Source organism: Chiloscyllium plagiosum, unplaced genomic scaffold (genome assembly GCF_037043375.1).
Source record: "Chiloscyllium plagiosum isolate Xiang-an unplaced genomic scaffold, Cpla_swu_hap1 HiC_scaffold_44, whole genome shotgun sequence".
Taxonomy (NCBI): Eukaryota; Metazoa; Chordata; class Chondrichthyes; order Orectolobiformes; family Hemiscylliidae; genus Chiloscyllium; species Chiloscyllium plagiosum.
The window spans coordinates 8,980,379-8,989,360 of record NW_028270182.1 but is presented as its reverse complement, the minus strand read 5'-3'; the positions used below and the strand labels follow the sequence as shown (position 1 = coordinate 8,989,360).

General features: G+C 49.6%; 1 non-coding gene across 1 annotated transcript; it reads right to left on the bottom strand.

Moving 5' to 3' along the window:
* Positions 1 to 8,192: 8,192 nt before the first annotated feature.
* On the bottom strand, positions 8,193 to 8,275 carry trnal-cag (transfer RNA leucine (anticodon CAG)). The gene has a single exon. It is a non-coding gene; the product is annotated as a tRNA-Leu (tRNA).
* Positions 8,276 to 8,982: the final 707 nt, after the last annotated feature.

The following is an 8,982-nucleotide window of genomic DNA, read 5'->3' as shown; positions in this document are numbered from 1 at the left end:
CAAACCCTTCAGCAAGAACTCTCCCTCTTCCTCCAGCACAGACTAAGTGGGCAGAATGGTCACTTCGATGAATGTTTTTTCTCTGAGTTGAGGAAATTATAATCTCCTGGTTGTATTTTTTTGTGAAATTCTCCTGGTTATGGATGGTAAAGGCAGCAGCACTCGGTAACGGAGCTCTCAGTGAAGCGAGCGGCTGCAGAGAGAGTGTCTGTGTGTCGCTGCACTCCATCAGACTGTAGGGAGAATTTAGGAGAAAGTGAGGACAGCAGATGCTGGAGACCAGAGTCTAAGAGTGTGGTGCTGGAAAAGCACAGCTGATCAGGCAGCGTCCGAGGAACAGGAGAATCGACGTTTCGGCCATCAGCCCTCCATCAGGCACCTGAGAGTATTGAACCTCCTGATTCACTCAGACAGTGAAAGATCAGGGCGCATCCAAATGGGAGAGAGCTGTTGTTAGGGAAAGGGTGTGTCTGTTTACAAATGGAGCACATCACCCAACGTGGAGCTTGAACCCAATGACCCTGAGATGAAGCGTCTCATGACGCCTCCATCTCATGAATCATCACCAACCACATCCATCACGGCATCTGTGGACAGTGTTAATTTTATCACAAGGTCACACTCCAGTAGTTCATGACATTAAAATGAGCCCTCACTGTTCGGGGTGGGCTGAAGCTTTCAAATCAGCCTGTTGGGCTATGACCTGATATTGTGTGTCTTGTAACTTTGTCAACACTAATCTAACACGGCACCTCCGCATTATTAGTAAATAAAAAGGCCCAATTCTCTCTGATGGGGTGCAGTGAACACATAGTCGCTTTATTGAGAGCTCTATTAGTGCTGCCTTTATTATCGACACACTGCGGAAAGCTGGGCCGCAAAGCCAGAGGCTGCACACATTCACACTCACTCACAGATGCAAACAAACAGCTGGGCCAAAAACAGAAATTGCTGGAAAAGCTCAACAGGCCTCACAGCATCAGTGGAGAGAAATTAGAGTTAACGTTTCAGGTCAAGTGACCCTTCCTCAGTTCTGAAATTTGCGAGAAAAGCTCAGCAGGTCTAGCGGCCTCTGTGGAGAGAAAGCAAAATTAACTTCTCAGTTCTGAATTTTTCACCAAAATCTGTTTCTGTTTCTGATTTACAGCATCTGCAGTTCTTTCGATTTTTATTTAATTTCTGACACCACATCAGCAGGACACTCCAGTCCTGAAGTGTCAATTTTATTACAAGGCGACACTCCAGTCATTCATGACTTTAAAATGAGCCCTCACTGTCAGGGGTGGGATCCAAACCTGCATCTCCAGGAGAGACTGTGACCTGAGTGCAGTGCTGTTAACCGCTCGAGCATCCTGACACATACCAGCCATGGGCTCCACAATGCTCACAGTCCGGGCATAATCGGTTCATAAAGGTCAGTCACATCTCTCGAACTCTAATTCTCTCACACATTTGCCCATTGTACCAACCTGTTCCTGCCCCACCGAGCTCATATATCCCTACCTCGCCTCCATTCTCTACCCATTTGTCCAGTCCCTATCTAACTGCATCTAATGCCCTCCACCATATCGACAATTTCCAGTCCCATGGTCGTAACGGCCTCCTGTTCACCAAAATGTCCAATCCGTCTATACCTCCATTCCCCACCAGGGTGGTCTGAGATCTCTCAGCTTCTTCCTCGAGCAGACACCTGAACAATCCCCATCCAACATCCTCTCCTCCACTGGGCTGAACCTGGCCTCTCACTGAACCATTTCTCCTTTAATTCATCTCACTTCTGCAAAGCAGTGGCTTTGAGCACCAGCATGGGTCGCACAGTTACTTCTGCCCCTTTATGGGGTATGTAGAACAAGGACCACTGGTCCCCCCCTCCCACAATTCTGTGTTTGTGTTCAGTGATGACTGTTTCTGTGCTACCTCATTCTGGTCCTTGAAAAATCTGTTCATTTTGTCTCCAATTTCAACCCCTCTATAATTTTCACATTGTCTATCTCCAACATTTCCTTTCCTATTCTTGACCTCGCTCTCTCCATTTCAGAGAATAAATGCTCCACCTCCATCCACTACACAGCCACTGATTCCCAGAGCTACCCACACAACAGCTCATCACACCCCACATCCTGGAAAAGTGTCTTTCATGTCCTTTCATGTCCCTTCACCTAGTCACATTTGTTCGAATGATGCCACCTTCCAGATCAGTGCTGTTGACATGGCTTGCTGCTTCCATGATTGTGTTTTCCCACCCACTGTGGCTGACAGGGCCCTCAACCACATTGTGCCCATTGGCACAAATGACATAGGTAGAAATAGGGATGAAGTCCTGCAGAGTGATTATAGAATAAAAGAAATAAACCAGGACCTCCTTGGTGATAATCTCTGGATTACCTCCAATTCCACATGTTAGATAGGGTAAGAACAGGAGGATATGGCAAATGAATGCATGGCAAAAGAATTGATGCAGGGGCAGGGATTCAGATTTTTAGATCTTTTCTGGGGCAGAGGTGACCTGTTCAAGAGCAACGGGTTGTATCTGAACTGGAGGGGGACCAATATCTTGGCATTCAGGTTTGTTAGTGCAGCAAGGGAGGATTCAAACTGGATTGTCAGAGAGAATTGGATCCTCAACAGCAAGAAGGCAAATGCTGGAAGGAAATACAGTAATTGGAAATAGTAGGTTGAAGAGACAGGTCAGGCTGGAACAAGACAGGAAACAAGGAATGTCTGTCAGATTAAATTGCATTTATTTCAATGCAAGAGGGCTGACAGGTAAGGCCGATGAACTCAGGGTGTGGATCGGTTCATGGCACTGGGATATTACAGCCATTACAGAAACCTGGCTAAGGTAGAGACAGCACTGGCAGGTTAATGTATCATGGTACAAGTGCTTTAGGCAGGACAGAGATGGTGGAAGGAGAGGAGTGGGGTTTGCATTTACGATTAAGGTGAATGTCACAGCAGTAGTCAGAGATGGAGTAGCTAAAGTGTCATCCAGTGAGGTTTTGTCGGCGTAGCTAAGAAATAAGGAGAGGATGGTGATGTTATTGGCCCCCAAATAGTCAACTGGCATTAGAGGAAGAAATATGCAGGGAGACTGGGTAGACTTGCAAGAGTAATATGTTTGTCATAGTAAGGAACTTTAATTTTCCTAACATAGCGTTAAGGGTTTTGATGATACAAAGGGTTCTACATGGGATTTGGCAAAACTCAACCTACTCTTGGGAAGGAGGGCAGGACAGGTGATGCAGCTGACAGTGGGGGAGCACTTTGAGACCAGTGACCGCAGTTGTATTCATTTTAAAATTGTTATGGAGAGAGGCAAAACTGGTCCAACGGTTCAAGTTCTAAACTGGGGCAAGGCGGATTTGGATGGGATTAGACAGGGGCTTGCAGGGATTGATTGGAGGAGTTTGTTTGCAGGCAAAGGGACCTCTGGCAAGTGGGAGGCCTTTATAAGTGAGATATCCAGAGTTCAACGTCTATATGTTCCTGTGAGGGTGAAAAGGCAAGGGTGGCAATAGTAGGGACCCCTGGATGACAAGATATATTGAGGCTTTGAACAGAAAAAAAAGGATGCGTGGCTCAGATACATACAGCTGGGATCATGGGAATCTCTGGAGGTACACCGGATATACAGGAGCTTACGGAAGAAGAAAATCAGAAAACCGTAAAGGGGGCACGAGATAACCTTGGATGAGAAGATTAGGGTGATTCCAAAGTGGTACGTTCAGTATATTAAAGGAAAAAGAATAACTAGAGAGAATAGGGTCTCTCAATCACACAGCACCATAACCTGGCATTGTGTAATCAGATCTCGTGTTAGGGTTCCTGGTGACTTGAACAAAGTGCCTTTCCCATCCAGGATATTCTGGAGGCCCTTGCTCACTCACACTGTCCTGGGCCATACACACACACACTCACAGGGGGTTTCTCACTGACGCAGCGCTGCCTTTACACACCTCCCACCGGCTCATGCTGCTGTCTATTCCCATTTATCCAAACCCTCAATGAGAACCCCTCCCCACCTTCCCACCTCCTTCAGCTGGGATTAATGAATACAAGAGTGAGCTCCTCTCCCATTGGGGAGAGCCAACACCTCATTTGGAGGAGGGTCGGGTTTGATGAGAGGATGGGAAAGATAATTTGTTCAAATCTCCAGCAGCCCTGCAGAGAGATTTGATTACACAATGCCAGGTGATAGTGCGGAGTGATTGAGGGCCTTGTGGGACCATATTCTCCCTCTTGTTATTCTTTTTTTCATTAAATATATTTAAAGTACCTCTTTGGAATCACCCTAATCTTCTCAGCCAAGGCTACCTCATGTCCACTTTTCGGCCTCCTGATTTCCTTCTTCAGTCAACCCCTGTATCCCCTCTTTACATCCCTTGTCCATCTCTTCCTTCCAACCTATCCGCTCCACCCTCCTCTCCGATCTCTCACCATTTACCTATATTACTCTCAGCTACCTTCCCCCACCCCCACCCCCAACCCATATAACTCACCACCCCCTTGGCTCACAGCCTCATTCCTGGTGACGGGCTTTTGCCCAAAATGTTGATTCTCCTGCTCCTGTTGCTGTCTGACCGGCTGTGCTTTTCCAGCATCACACTCAGGACTCTGACCTCCAGCATCTGCAGTCCTCATTCTCTCCGACAATGGGAGAGAGCCTGGGCCTCAGGGCTGTGGCTCCAAAATCCGTGTTGGGTGACTGACTTCTTTTGAAACCGGCCCCTTCTCTCCAACAGCTCTCTGACCCACTCTGCAATCTCACCAAACCTCTCACTGACCCTGCCCCCAAGGAATCAATTCTCAGCTTCGGATGGGGGAATGTGTGAGTTTGGGGCTGTTTCTCGACAGTAAGAAAAAATTCTGCAGCACAATTTTCCCACCCAGGATTGAACTGGGGGAAGCTTTGGATAACCACAACACTATGGAAACTGCACCGTAATGGTTGCTTTGTATATGTGCCTTCCTGCCTGGAGGGAGCCCTGTGATTCAAGGCGAATTTATGCAATCTCAGCCCCGGGATACCTGCTGTTTCTGTGTACAGAGTTGTGCAAACTCAGACACCAAGAATCTGTGTGTGTGTGTGTGTCTCGGTGTATATGAGCATGGTCGGTGTAACAGTGTGAATGCTGCCGGTTGTGAGTGTTTGCAGTGAGTGGTCTCCACCTCTATCACTCTCAGCTACTTCCCTCCCCCACCACCGCCCATTTATCTCAACATCCCTCATTCCTCACAGCCTGAAACGTTGATTCGCCTGCTCCTGATGCTGCCGGACCTGCTGTGCTTTTCCAACATCACACTCAGGACTCTGACTTCCAGCATCTGCAGTCCTCATTCTCTCCGACAATGGGAGAGAGCCTGGGCCTCAAGGCAGTGGCTCCAAGACCCGTGTTGGGTGACTGACTTCTGTTGAAACCGGCCCCTTCATTCCAACAGCTCTCTGACCCTCTCTGCAATCTCACCAAACCTCTCACTGACCCTGCCCCCCAAGGAATCAATTCTCAGCTTCGGATGGGGGAATGTGTGAGTTTGGGCCTGGTTCTCGACAGTAAGAAAAGTTCTGATTGCAATGTCTCCACCTAGGGTCGAACTGGGAACCTTCCGCGTGTAGAAACGCGATAACCACGACACTACGAAAACTGCGCTGCTCTTAGACGTCTGCACATGCCCCTTCCGGCCTGGGGGGGGGGGGAGTTCTGTGATTCACGGCGAATTGATGCAATTTCAGCCCCGGGAAATCCGCTGTTTCTGTGTACAGAGTTGTGCAAATTCAGACACTAAGAATCTGTGTGTGTCTGCCTGTCTCTATTTCTGTCTCGGCATCTGTGTGTGTATGTGTGTCTGTCTGTCTCTCTCTCTCTGTCTGTGTCTATTTCTTTCTCGGTATCTGTGTGTAGGTGTGCGTCAGTGTCTGTGTCTGTGTGTGTGTGTGTGAGAGCTTGGCCGGTGTAACAGTGGGAATGCTGCAGGTTGTGAGGTTTGCAGCGAGTGTGTGGGAGGGAGGTGATTGCAGGTTCGCCCAACAGCATCAACAGGAGGAGGAGAAGGAGAGGCCTGGATGAACTTTGTCAAATCCAAGCTGTGGGTTATAAGTTATGTTGGTTTTAATTTCCGATTCATAGCAATGGCAGGAGCATCACCTTTACAGTTAAAACTGAAAAGGTAATTGAGGAAACAAATTGACCACAACAATGAATAAGACAGCGGCACAGCCTGCTGTGAGGCCTGGCTAGCTCAGTAGAGAGAGAGTACGAGACTTTTAATCTCACGGTTGGCGGTTCAACCCCCACATTGGGCGCTGCGCTAGCCTGTTTAAAAACACAAATCTTCATTGCTCTGCGTCAACGTGTCGGCTCGTTTCTCTCTGCAGTCTGATGGAGTGCAACGGCACAGGCAGAAGCTTCATTGAGAGCCCCATTACCGAGTGCTGCTGCCTTCATCATCTGCACTGGGGCAGGGTGTGTGGGCCGCACAGACAGAGACTGCTCACAATTTCAGACACAAACATTAAAGGGTGTTTTTTTGTATATCATCCCTGGAGAAGCGCGGGGGGCGGGCGGGGGGGAGCTCAAATCACGGCCTGGGGGAGGAACAGTGTCAATCATCAGGAATGATGTTTTTGCCCGAAACGTTGACTTTCCTGCTCCCCGGATGCTGCCTGACCTGCTTGTGCTTTTCCAGCACCGCTCTAATCTCGATAACAATCACTTCCACTTTGCCTCTGAGTTTAAGCAGAGGCTTGTTTCTCCCTGCAGTCTGATGGAGTGCAGTGACACACAGACTCTTTCTCTCTCTGCCGCTCATTTTACTGAGAGCTTCATTACCGAGTGCTGCTGCTTTTATTATTGACACTGGGGGAGGGTATGGGCCGCACACAAAGAGGCTGCACACATTCACACTCACTGACACAAACATTTGAAGGATGTTTTTTTGTAAATCATCCCTGAAGCAGCAGTCGCTCAAATCCTGGCCTAGGGAAGGGATATTTGATCACAAGGTCAGTCCAGTGAATTTATCAGCCATTTATCAGGCAGAGCAGGTTCGATGGGCCAACTGATGTAATTTCTGCTCCACTGTCTAAGGGTCTTTCTCGCATCCAGCAGCTTTCACACTGTCTCTCAGCATTGCCACACCGGCCAAGGTCACTGACCCTGTCCCCAGGAATCAATTCTCAGCTTCGAATGGGGAATGTGAGAGTTTCGGCCTGTTTCCCGTAAGCAAGAAAAAGGCAGAAAGCTGCACAACTTTGCCACCCAGGATCGAAGTAGGGACTTTTTGCGTGTGAGGCGTACGTGATAACCACGACACTACGGAAACTGCTCTGGGGCATGGCTTTTGTCCCTTCACGCCGAGGCGAATTTATGTAATTTCCTCCCCGGGATATTTGCTGTTTCTGTGCACAGAGTTGTGCAAACGCAGACACCAAGAGTCTTTCTCTCTCTCTCTTTGTCTCTGTGTCTCTCTCTATCTATTTCTGTCTCTGCATCTCGCCACTCCGTCTCTCTCTTTTGCTTTGTGTCTGTGTGTGTGTGAGAGCGAGAGAGAGCTTGACGGTTGTGACAGTGTGAATGCAGCAGGTTGTGAGTGTTTGCAGTGTGTGGGAGGGAGGTGATTGCAGGTTCCCCGGTCAGCAGCAGCAGGAGGAGGAGCCTGGATGAGTTGTGTCAAATCCAAGCTGTGGATTGTAAGTAATATCGGTTTTATTTTCCGATTCCCAGCGGCAGCACTTGTATATTTGAAACAGAAAACATCACTGGGGAAATAGAGGGAACAAATTGACCACAACCGGGCACAAGGTAGGTGCAGCCGGCAGTGTGAGGCCCGGCTAGCTCAGTCGGTAGAGCATGCTGCTTGTTAAAAAGAACACAGGCACACCCCCATTGCCCAGCCTCTCCCCATCCGACCAAGCAACAAGCACTTCCACTTTGCCTCTGTCGCTGGTCTGAGTTCAAGCAGAGTCTTGTTTCTCCCTGCAGACACACAGACACTTTCTCGGCAGCCGCTCGTTTTACCGCGAGCTCCATTCGAAAATGCCATTCGGCCCATCGACACTGGGGGAGGGTGTGGACCGTACACCCAGATACTGCTGACACACATGAGAGGACAGTTTTTGTAAATCGTGGCCGGGAGGGATGGCGTTAACGAGATCACAGACCAGGCATTGGGGAAGTTGAAAACTAAACGCCATTTGTCAGGAGTGGGATTCGAACCCACGCCTCCAGGGGAGACTGCGACCTGAACGCAGCGCCTTAGACCGCTCGGCCATCCTGACCCACACGCTAACCAGCCTCCTCATAGGCAAACTCGGTACGGACCAGTTCCTCCACAGAACACAACAGATGGCTTCCTTCTTGAGAGACCGCGATTTCCCTTCCCACGTGGTTAAAGATGCCCTCCAACGCATCTCATCCACATCCCGCACCTCCGCCCTCAGACCCCACCCCTCCAACCGTATCAAGGACAGAACGCCCCTGGTGCTCACCTTCCACCCTACCAACCTTCACATAAACCAAATCATCCGCTGACATTTCCGCCACCTCCAAACGGACCCCACCACCAGGGATATATTTCCCTCCCCACCCCTTTCCGCCTTCCGCAAAGACCGTTCCCACCGTGACTACCTGGTCAGGTACACGCCCCCCAACAACCCATCCTCCCATCCTGGCACCTTCCCCTGCCACCGCAGGAACTGTAAAACCTGCGCCCACACCTCCTCCCTCACCACCATCCAAGGCCCTAAAGGAGCCTTCCACATCCATCAAAGTTTTACCTGCACATCCACCAATATCATTTATTGTATCCGTTGCTCCCGATGCGGTCTCCTCTACATTGGGGAGACTGGACGCCTCCCAGCAGAGCGCTTTAGGGAACATCTCCGGGACACCCGCACCAATCAACCACACCGCCCTGTGGCCCAACATTTCAACTCCCCCTCCCACTCTGCCGAAGACATGGAGGTCCTGGGCCTCCTTCACCGCC